Source organism: Ranitomeya imitator, chromosome 1, assembly GCF_032444005.1.
Source record: "Ranitomeya imitator isolate aRanImi1 chromosome 1, aRanImi1.pri, whole genome shotgun sequence".
In the NCBI taxonomy this organism is placed as follows: Eukaryota; Metazoa; Chordata; class Amphibia; order Anura; family Dendrobatidae; genus Ranitomeya; species Ranitomeya imitator.
The window spans coordinates 160,981,257-160,994,086 of NC_091282.1; positions in this window are offsets into that span (position 1 = coordinate 160,981,257).

Consider the following 12,830-nt stretch of genomic DNA (forward strand, 5'->3'; position numbering starts at 1 on the left):
CAGTGGACCCAAGGACTGTCAGTGACCACCTTTGCACAGCTGCAAGACCTGATGATCAAAGACCAGTTCTTTCATCTTTGGCCAGCTGAGGTGCGACAGTTCGTGATGGACAGAGAACCCAAAGACGTGACGAAAGCAGCACAGATTGCCGATGCCTATGAGGCCAACCGTAGATCGGAAGGGCGGAAGCCAGTCACCACCAGCTGGAGAGGGGGTAAGCCTGCAACCAACGCCAGTACCCCTGCCAGCCAACACACCAGAGGTCCTGGCCCCGTGGCCAACAGCACCAGACCGACCACTGAACCTCGCACGTGTTACACCTGCCATCAGACTGGTCATATCAGTCTCTCCTGCCCAACCAAGCAGAAGAACACCCAAGCCAAGGCCCCAGGGCCTAATGCAGCAGTTCTTTTGGTGGGTGGTGTGGTTGGGAGGGTGTGTGACAACGTACAGCACGTCACTGTGGGAGGCCATGTTGCTACAGGCCTCAAGGACACCGGGGCTGAACGAACCCTCATCCGACCCGAACTGGCGGCCCCTGAAGAAATCATTCCGGGGAAAACCCTAACTGTCACTGGGATTGGGGGCATCAGCTGTCCTTTACCGATGGCCCGGGTTTTTATTGATTGGGGTGCTGGGAGCGGGGTGAAGGAAGTGGGGCTGTCTGATAATTTGCCCACTGATGTTTTGTTGGGGACTGATTTGGGGAGGATGTTTGCATACTACGTTCCTGACACCCCTCCCCAATCTACTAATGCGGGTAAAGTTAACCCTGATGATGATGATGATGATGGGAAATCGCATGTGTTACCTGACCATGCTTTATCTTGTAATGATGCATCTAATAACCATTTTTTCTCTAGGATTGATGGTGAAAATGTTGTACCTGTGCCAGCTGAACCTGATAATGATTTTTCTGTGAAGGTTAATGTGTCCATAGGTACAGGCGTGCCCAGCCACGTCGCTCTGAGGAGTGAGACGGCTGAGGAACCCCTAACAGGGGCAAGTGTCGGTGCTACAGGAAATGGGGAGATGCATGGGAACCGTGAGGAAGGTGATGCCATGAAAGTGACCAGTGCCACCGAGGAAGGTAACTGGCCCATAAGTAGCACTGCCCCTGGAGTGTTGGGGGTGGATGGGGAGGTAGAGCCCATAGCAGCGCCGGCTGATGGGACTGTAGAAACCCCCGGGGAGACAGCCTACGTAGCTGCTGTCACCCGCAGTCAGAGTGCCCGGAACGCAGATAACTGTCAGCCTTCCGGACCCTCCTCAGTCATCACTGTGACTGAACCAGAGGTGGACCCAGAGCAGGTCCAAGGGGGTTCCCATGGGGAAGGGACCCTGACGTCGCTTCTGGCTTCCCCTAGCCAGGAGTTTCAGGCCGCTCTGCACACAGATGCGAGCCTAGAGAGTTTGAGACAACTTGCCGGGACGCACTTCTCCGAGGCTGATAAGGAGAAGGTGTTCTGGGAACGAGGAAAGTTATACCGGGAGACAGTACCCGGAGAATCACAAAAGGAGTGGGTGAGGGAAAGACAGCTGGTCGTCCCACAGCAATTCCGGGGTGAGTTGTTGCGGATTGCCCATGAGATCCCGCTAGCTGGACACGTGGGGATCAGCAAAACTAAGGCCCGGCTGTCTCAACACTTCTATTGGCCTAAGATGGGGACAGATGTGTCAAACTACTGCCGCTCCTGTATCACTTGTCAAAGAGTGGGGAAGGCGGGACCTGCTATTAAGGCTCCCCTGATCCCTTTGCCAGTGATAGAGGAGCCTTTCCAGAGGATCGCGGTGGACATTGTGGGCCCGCTGGCCGTCCCCAGCAGCTCTGGAAAGCAATACATCCTTACTGTGGTAGACTATGCTACCCGGTACCCAGAGGCAGTAGCTCTGTCGTCAACTAGGGCAGATAAGGTGGCGGATGCCCTGTTGGCCATCTTTTCACGTGTAGGGTTTCCCAGGGTAATGCTTACTGATCAAGGGACCCAATTTATGTCTCGCCTAATGGAGGCTCTCTGTAAGAGAATGCAGGTGAAGCACCTGGTATCGAGTGCGTATCACCCACAGACCAATGGCCTGTGTGAACGCTTCAATGGTACCCTCAAACAGATGCTACGCATGCTGGTTGAGACATAAGGGCGCGACTGGGAGCGGTACCTCCCACACCTGCTGTTCGCTTACCGAGAGGTTCCGCAGGCCTCGACGGGGTTATCCCCCTTCGAGCTCCTGTATGGCAGGCGAGTCCGGGGACCCCTTGGATTGGTAAGAGAATCCTGGGAAGAGGAGCTGAACCCTTCTGAAGTGTCCATAGTGGAGTATGTCATGCGCTTCCGTGACAAGATGCAGACCTTGACGCAGTTGGTGCATGACAACATGACGCAGGCTCAGGCTGATCAGAAGCACTGGTACGACCAGAACGCCCGGGAGCGGACCTACCACGTGGGTCAAAAGGTGTGGGTGCTGGTCCCCGTACCAACGGATAAGCTTCAGGCCGCCTGGGAGGGCCCGTACGTCGTCCACCAACAGCTCAACCCGGTCACTTACGTGGTCACGCTTGACCACGCTCGGGGTAGGCGAAAGGCCTTTCACGTCAACATGATGAAGGCTCATCACGAACGAGAACCTTTCATCCTACCGGTCTGCAGCTTGCCCGAAGACGGTGAGGAAGACACCCTCCTGGACTTGCTGGCCCAAGCCAAGGCCAATGGGTCCATCGAGGATGTGGAGGTAAGCGCCTCGTTAACTGAACCCCAGCGGGTGCAGTTGCAAACCACACTGGAACCTTTCCGGGTCGTGTTCTCCAACCGACCTGGGAGGACTGAGTTAGCAGTCCACGAGGTGGACACCGGGAATCACGCCCCACTACGGCGAACACCCTATCGAATCTCTGACCAAGTGCAGCAGATTATGCGCCAAGAGATTGATGAGATGTTACAGCTGGGGGTGATTCGACGGTCAAAGAGTGCGTGGGCCTCACCTGTAGTTCTCGTGCCAAAGAAGGACCGGACCACCCGGTTCTGCGTGGACTACAGGGGCTCAACGCCATCACAGCCTCTGACTCGCACCCCATGCCGCGCATCGAGGAGCTGCTTGAGAAGTTAGCTGGCGCAAAATACCTGACAATAATGGATTTGAGTAGAGGATACTGGCAGATTCCCCTGAGCCCCGAGGCGCAGGAGAAGTCCGCCTTTATCACGCCCTTCGGACTGTACGAGTCCACGGTCATGCCCTTCGGCATGAAGAATGCCCCTGCCACTTTCCAGCGGATGGTCAACCTCCTGCTTCAGGGACTGGAGACGTACGCCGTGGCATACTTGGATGACATTGCCATCTTCAGTCCCTCCTGGAAGGAACACCTGCAGCATCTCGAGGAGGTGCTCAGGCGAATTCACCAAGCAGGACTGACTATCAAGCCGGGAAAGTGCCAGATGGGCATGAGGGAGGTTCACTACCTGGGGCACCGGGTAGGCGGGAACACCCTGAAGCCAGAGCCTGACAAAGTGGGAGTGATCGTGAACTGGCCCACTCCCGTGACCAAGAAACAGGTGATGTCCTTCTTGGGCACTGCAGGGTACTATAGGCGCTTCGTACGGCACTATAGTAGCCTGGCAAAACCTTTGACGGACCTCACCAGGAAGAAGCTACCCCACATCGTCAACTGGACAGATGGCTGTGAGGGGGCCTTCCAGGCGTTGAAAACCGCACTGTGCAATGCCCCTGTGTTGAAAGCAGTCGACAGCAGTCGACCGTTCTTGGTGCAGACCGACGCCAGCGAGTTTGGCCTTGGTGCTGTGCTAAGCCAGGTTGACTCGGAGGACCAAGAGCACCCCGTGTTATACCTGAGCCGGAAACTTTTGCCGAGGGAAGTGGCCTACTCCACAATCGAGAAGGAGTGCCTGGCCATAGTCTGAGCCCTGCAGCGCTTGCAGCCCTACTTGTATGGTCACACTTTCACTGTGGTGACCGACCACAACCCTCTGCGCTGGCTAAATGCCATGTGTGGAACCAACGGCAGGTTGCTACGCTGGAGCCTTGCCCTTCAGCAGTTTGACTTCACCATTGAACATAAAACGGGCAAAGAGCATGGGAATGCAGATGGACTCTCCCACCAGGGTGAACCTACTGAGGTGCCCATGGAGGCATACCGTGGGGTACTGCCTCCCTAGCGCACACCAAAAGGGGGAGGTGTCACGATATGGTATGAAATATCATATAAGTTTAGTTGCTCGTCAGCTCATGAGGTGGGCTAAAACCCCCCTTCACTAGCTGACTCTACTTGTTTCTCTCTGGGCTACAGACTGTATGCTAGAAGGGGGTTTTATTGCCCTGGGGTCATAAATTCCAGGCTCAGAGGAAAGTCCCTCACCCCTCCCACCTTCACTAGTCAGAACTGGTAAAGTGGCTCCAAAATTCATGAAAGATCCTTTGTTTGGTTTTGGTACGATATTATGCACCATGTTTACGGTAAGAACACGAAAATATATATTCATATTCCCACTCGGTGTAGGTACCCATCCCTTGAAACTCGGACTTCTAACTCCGTCTGGTAAAGAAGTAGGGTTTTCTCTGTAAATATGTATCCCAGATAGGACATATTTGATCTCATTAGAATGCTCACGTTAACCCGAGATGATTGATGGGTTTGTTAGAACTATGACGTGTTTTGTAGTGAAGTTATAGAAATTAGAGAGAATAGTTTAAAGTTTAGGCAGAATGTAGAGAGAGGAGGGTCTGGATAAGCCAGCCTTTCAGTGATGTCACAGCCTTAAGGGTTTAACTGTCTGGCAGGCTCTGAGGAGGACCCTTCTGCTGGATTTCTTCTTCTGGACTCCTTGTCCTATTGTTCTGGAAGAGCTGAGAACATCCCATGGACTGGGATGTATGGAAACTGCACTAGCCTGGGGTGCCCGCCATGTTTTTAACATGTGAGTGTTATCTTTTCTCTTTTATTCCCTTTATGTTATAATTACCCATGTACATATTTGCAATTGTCTCATTTGTAACATCTTTATAAACTATTTTTGATAAAGCACTGCCTAATTATTTTTAATGGGATATACTATTATATGTTAGTTCTTCTCCATGCTCTAAAAACCGTACCCTAAGTCTTCTGAAGGGAAATACGCTACTGTTACTGTTGTGTTGGGTTAGCTTCGGACCCGTTTAATCGAAGCTGGTGGCAGCGAGAAGTGTGCAGACTTTTGGGTTATGTTGTAGTGGCTGCGGCGTTAATAATTATTTTTCCTGCCTGAGTGGGAGTAGTTATCGCGTCGCTGCAGCGTGCCCAATAGCCAGTACATAGCAGGCAGCCTTTCTGGCGACTAATTACCCAGGGTGCAGTACCTAATCTGACCTGAGAGTAAGGGGGGCGCCAGAGAGCTGCAAGTGTTAAGTGGAACTGTAAGCGGGATATACATAAATCCCAGCAGTTCGTGGTATATAGAAAAGCAGTGGGATACCTAGAATAAGCCCCTGCTGTAAACTAAGAGGTCAATAGCCTTGTGTGTGGTTTTTCATCACATCGTGGAGTGGAGGGATAACTAAGATAAGCCCCCCTGCACATGTGATAGCCGTCTGTTGGCCTAAAGTCACCTCAATCCGTGACGTAGGGGTGACGGTCACGGTGTGAATCCTGACCCATTGGTGACAGTGGTCAGGGGAATCGTGACAATTGGTGGCAAGGCGGTGGGATATCTTAGAGCATTAGTGATTTGGTTTGAGTAATCATTCCTCTCACTAAAAACTTGCAGAAAGTTCTTGCGAGGACTCTGCGCAAATAAGTTTGGAGAACGAACTCAGTGCTTTTTAGTTGTGAGACAATTGCGTACTGGTAATTATCCCCTCCCTCTCTCTTCGTTTTTCTATCCTATCTTTTATTTGGCAACCATGGCTGCGAAAGGGGAAGCTTGGTACAACCAGCAGAAGAAGGACTTTCTTGCTGGGATATGCACGTGCCATGGCCTGAACCCCCAGGACAAGTCCAAGGCTCAAATGGTCGCTGACCTGGTGCAATGGGAAGCCGACCAAGCCAGGCCACAGAGCCCAGAGGCCGCAGAGGCCAGCACAAGCGAACATGGTGCTGCAGCAGAGGTCCAACCACTGAATACGGGCCCTACTGGCAACCAGGGGGCGCAGACCTCCTCCTGCAGCTGGCTCTGCAACAATGCTCCGCAGATGACCTAGAGAGACGTCTGCAGCTGATCCAGCAATACCAGGAGCGAGCCGAGCGAGAGGCCCAGGCCCAGCGAGCCGAGAGAGAGGCCCGAGCCGAGCGGGAGGCTGAGAGAGCTGAGCGGGAGGCTGAGAGAGCCGAGCGCCAAGCCCAGCGAGAACATGAACTGGAGATGCTCCGGCAGGGGGGGATGCCCTCCACCGCCCAGAGACGTGAGCCCAGCAGCGCTCAGATACCTAAGCCCCGGCCCGATCACTTTCCTGTTATGGAGAAGGACGGGGACTTGGACACTTTTCTGCGGGCCTTTGAGAAAGCCTGCAGGCAGTACCAGCTGCCTACAGATGAATGGGCCCGATACCTGACACCAGGGCTGAGAGGTAAAGCTCTGGAGGCGTTTGCTGCCCTCCCTCAAGAACAAGATGGTGACTATGAGGCCATCAAGCAGGCTCTGATAGCCAAGTACCAGCTTACACCCGAGGTGTACCGTAGAAAGTTCCGGACCCTCCAACGTGGCCCACACGACAGCTACAGTGATGTGGTGCATGGACTGGGGACCCACTTTGACCAGTGGACCCAAGGACTGTCAGTGACCACCTTTGCACAGCTGCAAGACCTGATGATCAAAGACCAGTTCTTTCATCTTTGCCCAGCTGAGGTGCGACAGTTCGTGATGGACAGAGAACCCAAAGACGTGACGAAAGCAGCACAGATTGCCGATGCCTATGAGGCCAACCGTAGATCGGAAGGGCGGAAGCCAGTCACCACCAGCTGGAGAGGGGGTAAGCCTGCAACCAACGCCAGTACCCCTGCCAGCCAACACACCAGAGGTCCTGGCCCCGTGGCCAACAGCACCAGACCGACCACTGAACCTCGCACGTGTTACACCTGCCATCAGACTGGTCATATCAGTCTCTCCTGCCCAACCAAGCAGAAGAACACCCAAGCCAAGGCCCCAGGGCCTAATGCAGCAGTTCTTTTGGTGGGTGGTGTGGTTGGGAGGGTGTGTGACAACGTACAGCACGTCACTGTGGGAGGCCATGTTGCTACAGGCCTCAAGGACACCGGGGCTGAACGAACCCTCATCCGACCCGAACTGGCGGCCCCTGAAGAAATCATTCCGGGGAAAACCCTAACTGTCACTGGGATTGGGGGCATCAGCTGTCCCTTACCGATGGCCCGGGTTTTTATTGATTGGGGTGCTGGGAGCGCGGTGAAGGAAGTGGGGCTGTCTGATAATTTGCCCACTGATGTTTTGTTGGGGACTGATTTGGGGAGGATGTTTGCATACTACGTTCCTGACACCCCTCCCCAATCTACTAATGCGGGTAAAGTTAACCCTGATGATGATGATGATGATGGGAAATCGCATGTGTTACCTGACCATGCTTTATCTTGTAATGATGCATCTAATAACCATTTTTTCTCTAGGATTGATGGTGAAAATGTTGTACCTGTGCCAGCTGAACCTGATAATGATTTTTCTGTGAAGGTTAATGTGTCCATAGGTACAGGCGTGCCCAGCCACGTCGCTCTGAGGAGTGAGACGGCTGAGGAACCCCTAACAGGGGCAAGTGTCGGTGCTACAGGAAATGGGGAGATGCATGGGAACCGTGAGGAAGGTGATGCCATGAAAGTGACCAGTGCCACCGAGGAAGGTAACTGGCCCATAAGTAGCACTGCCCCTGGAGTGTTGGGGGTGGATGGGGAGGTAGAGCCCATAGCAGCGCCGGCTGATGGGACTGTAGAAACCCCCGGGGAGACAGCCTACGTAGCTGCTGTCACCCGCAGTCAGAGTGCCCGGAACGCAGATAACTGTCAGCCTTCCGGACCCTCCTCAGTCATCACTGTGACTGAACCAGAGGTGGACCCAGAGCAGGTCCAAGGGGGTTCCCGTGGGGAAGGGACCCTGACGTCGCTTCTGGCTTCCCCTAGCCAGGAGTTTCAGGCCGCTCTGCACACAGATGCGAGCCTAGAGAGTTTGAGACAACTTGCCGGGACGCACTTCTCCGAGGCTGATAAGGAGAAGGTGTTCTGGGAACGAGGAAAGTTATACCGGGAGACAGTACCCGGAGAATCACAAAAGGAGTGTGATAGCCGTCTGTTGGCCTAAAGTCACCTCAATCCGTGACGTAGGGGTGACGGTCACGGTGTGAATCCTGACCCATTGGTGACAGCGGTCAGGGGAATCGTGACAGCGAGTGCTGTGCGATTTTTTTTTTTTGTCTCACACCCATTGACTTGCATTGGCAAGTCTCGTTCGAGATACGCAGCATGCTGCGATTTTTTTTCTCAGTCCGATTTCAGCTGAGAAAAAAATCGCTGTAGATAAGCCCCCGATGTATCCTGAAAGATGAGAAAAAGAGGTTAGATTATACTCACCTGGGCGGGCGGTCCAATCTGAAGGGCGTCGTGATCCGGTTCGGGGCCTCCCATCTTCATAGGATGACGTCCTCTTCTTCTCTTCATGCTGCGGATCCGGCACAGGCGTACTTTGCCCTGTTGAGGGCAGAGCAAAGTACTGCAGTGTGCAGGCGCCGGGCCTCTCTGACCTTTCCCGGCACCTGCGCACTGCAGTACTTTGCTCTGCCCTCAACAGGGCAGACAAAGTACGCCTGCGCCGGAGCCACAGCGTGAAGAGAAGAAGAGGACATCATCCTATGAAGATGGGAGGCCCTGGACCGGACCGCAAAGCCCATGGGACCGGACTGCAGCTGAATCGCCCCTGGGTGAGAATAATCTAACCTCGTTTTCTCATCTTTCAGGATACATCGGGGGCTTATCTACAGCATTCCAGAATGCTGTAGATAAGCCCCTGATGCCGGTGGGCTTAGCTCACCTTCGATTTTGGGGGTGACGGGTTCCCTTTAAGGCTATGTGCACACGTCCGGAATTGCCGCGGAAATTTCCACGGCAATTCTGGAACTCCCTGCCTTGGGGAAAAACGCATGTGGAATTGGCATGCGTTTTCCAGCTAAACACTCGCGTTTTGCAAGCGTAATCAGCTTGCAGAATGATAGCGTTTTCCAAGCGATCTGTAGCATTGCTTGGAAAACTGATTGACAGATTGGTCACACTTGTCAAACATAGTGTTTGACAAGTGTGACCAACTTTTTAGTATTGATGCTGCTTATGCAGCATCAATAGTAAAAAGATAGAACGTTAAAAATAATTTAAAAAAATAAAAAATCGTGATATTCTCACCTTCCGGGGTCCCCGGCAGCCTTTCCCTATCCTCGCTATGCTCCGGTCCCAGTAATGTTTTGAGGCAATGACCCCAGATGACGTAGTGGTCTCGCGAGACCGCACGTCATCACAGGTCATTCTCGCAATGCATTATTGGGAACGGGAGCATCGCGAGGAGCGGGAACGCTGCGAGGGATGCTGGAAGGTGAGAATATCACGATTTATTATTCTAATTCTTTTTTTTTTTTTTTACAGGTATATGGATCCCAGGGCCTGGAGGAGAGTCTCCTCTCCTTCACCCTGGGTACCATCCGCATATGATCCGCTTACTTCCCGCATGGTGGGCATAGCCACATGCGGAAAGTAAGCGGATCAATGCATTCCTATGTGTGCGGAATCACCGTGATTCCGCACAAAGAATGAACATGCTGTGTTTTTTTCCGGAACGCGATTCCGCCGCGGAAAATGCAGCATGTGCACAAAAAATGCGGATTGCATTCTGATAAATAGGATGCTTAATGTATGCGTTTTTATAGTGAAAAAAACGCAAAAATTCCTGAACGTGTGCACATAGCTAGCCAGCCAGACTACATGTGGGGATTCCCTAGCAACCAGGCAACCCCCACATGTACTCAGGCTGGCTAGCAGCCGTAAATCATGCAGCTGCATCCACAAAAACTAAATCTCCGAGCACTCACAAATACTCGGAGACCACCCGAGCGCGCTCAGGAAAACCCGAGCAATGAGAACAGGGCTGCCACTAGAAATTTCGGGGCCCCATACTGGCAAAATTTTCGGGGCCCCCTTGAGACTCCGCCCAGGCTCCACCCCAGCCCCGCCTCCATGCTCCACCCCTCGAACTGTCCACAGACCCACCGCTCTCTCTTGGAAAATCTCCACTTCTCACCTATCACACATCAACAGTTCCCATCACCAGATCATAAATATAGCCAGCAGCTTTTGTTTTGGCCAAAAGATTTTTTAAGCCGCCACCATAACATGGTAGACACTTTTGGCCGGGCCCTACTCTACTGTAACCTACTAAATATTTGTTAAAATATGCAATACAATTTAGGTATATTTTTATTTATTTTTCAATTTTTAAAATGACCAATAATATCACATACAAGGAACAAATACCGCTACACCTTGACCAGATGACATATTACCACCACAGTGATCGAATAATATCACATACAAGGAACAAATACCGCAACACCATGTCCAGACCACATATTACCACCACATAGTGACTGAATACTACAATTCTGATCAGTAATTAAAAAAAAGCACCATACTATCACCATAAGTGCCATTATACACAGGAGATCTGTACTTAGTATGCAGTGTCTGTGTACAGATAATACAGTGATCACTAGTGAAATTATACACAGGAGCTCTGTATACAGTATACAGTGTATAGTGTCAGTGTATAGGTAACACACTGACTCACCAGTGACGTCTCTAGGTGAAGTCCTTCATCTTTCATCCAGCACAGACCGCCATCATTTAATCCAGCCAGGACTTCTCTCTGCAGGAAATAACACAGTTATCTCGAGCTCCGGTTGTAGAATACATTACTTAATTTTTCCCACCTTCTACATTACACCACATGAAGAAAAAGAGGCGACATAGTGTCACTCTACACAGTAACAGGACCGCCCCCCCATTTAAAACCGTGTCCTCAAAAAATAAAATAAATACATCACTGCAGTAATAATATCCCTAAATTAGCCCCTATGGTAATAATATTCCCCATCCTGGCCACCGTGTGTCTCATTCCTGGCGTCAGCCACATGTTCTCCCATCCTGCCCTCATGAGTATCCATTCTGCCCCATATGATCTCCCCATCCTGCCCCATATGATCGCCCCATGTGATCTCTCCATCCTGCCCCATCTTTCTCCATCATATCCATCCTGCCCCATGATCCTGCACGATCTGTCTCCAATCATGCCCCATGTCTCCATTCTGCCCCCTATGTCTCCAACCGTGCCCCCATGTCTGAAATCCAGCCACTTGTCTCCAATCATGCCCCCTGTGTCTCCATTCTGCCCCATCTGTCTCCAATCCTCCCCCATCTGTCTCCAGTCATGCCCCCATGTCTTTCATCCTGCCCCGTGTCTCCAATCATGCCCTGTATCTCCATTCTGCCCCGTGTCTCGCATTCTGCCCCAATGTCCAGCATTCTGCCCCCGGGTCTCACAGTCTGCCCCTGTGTCCAGCATTCTGCCCCTGTCACTGTGTCCAGCATTCTGCCCCTGTCACTGTGTCCAGCATTCTGCCCCAGTGTGTCCAGCATTTCTGCCCCACTGTGTCCAGCATTTCTGCCCCACTGTGTCCAGCATTTCTGCCCCACTGTGTCCAGCATTTATGCCCCACTGTGTCCAGCATTTATGCCCCACTGTGTCCAGCATTTATGCCCCACTGTGTCCATAGCATTTTTGCCCTACTGTGTCCAGCATTTCTGCCCCACTGTGTCCAGCATTTCTGCCCCACTGTGTCCAGCATTTCTGCCCCACTGTGTCCATAGCATTCTGCCCCAGTGTCTATAGCATTCTGCCCCACTGTGTCCATAGCATTTTGCCCCACTGTGTCCATAGCATTCTGCCCCACTGTGTCCAGCATTTCTGCCCCACCGTGTCCAGCATTTCTGCCCCACTGAGTCCATAGCATTCTGCCCCAGTGTCTATAGCATTCTGCCCCACTGTGTCCATAGCATTCTGCCCCAGTGTCTATAGCATTCTGCCCCACTGTGTCCAGCATTTATGCCCCACTGTGTCCAGCATTTATGCCCCACTGTGTCCAGCATTTATGCCCCAGTGTCCAGCATTTCTGCCCCACTGTGTCCAGCATTTCTGCCCCACTGTGTCCAGCATTTCTGCCCCACTGAGTCCAGCATTTCTGCCCCACTGAGTCCAGCATTTCTGCCCCACTGAGTCCAGCATTTCTGCCCCACTGAGTCCATAGCATTCTGCCCCAGTGTCTATAGCATTCTGCCCCACTGTGTCCAGCATTTATGCCCCACTGTGTCCAGCATTTATGCCCCACTGTGTCCAGCATTTCTGCCCCACTGATTCCAGCATTTCTGCCCCACTGTGTCCAGCATTTCTGCCCCACTGAGTCCAGCATTTCTGCCCCACTGAGTCCAGCATTTCTGCCCCACTGAGTCCAGCATTTCTGCCCCACTGAGTCCAGCATTTCTGCCCCACTGAGTCCAGCATTTCTGCCCCACTGAGTCCAGCATTTCTGCCCCACTGAGTCCAGCATTTCTGCCCCACTGAGTCCAGCATTTCTGCCCCACTGAGTCCAGCATTTCTGCCCCACTGTGTCCAGCATTTCTGCCCCACTGAGTCCAGCATTTCTGCCCCACTGTGTCCAGCATTTATGCCCCACTGAGTCCAGCATTTCTGCCCCACTGTGTCCAGCATTTATGCCCCACTGTGTCCAGCATTTATGCCCCACTGTGTCCAGCA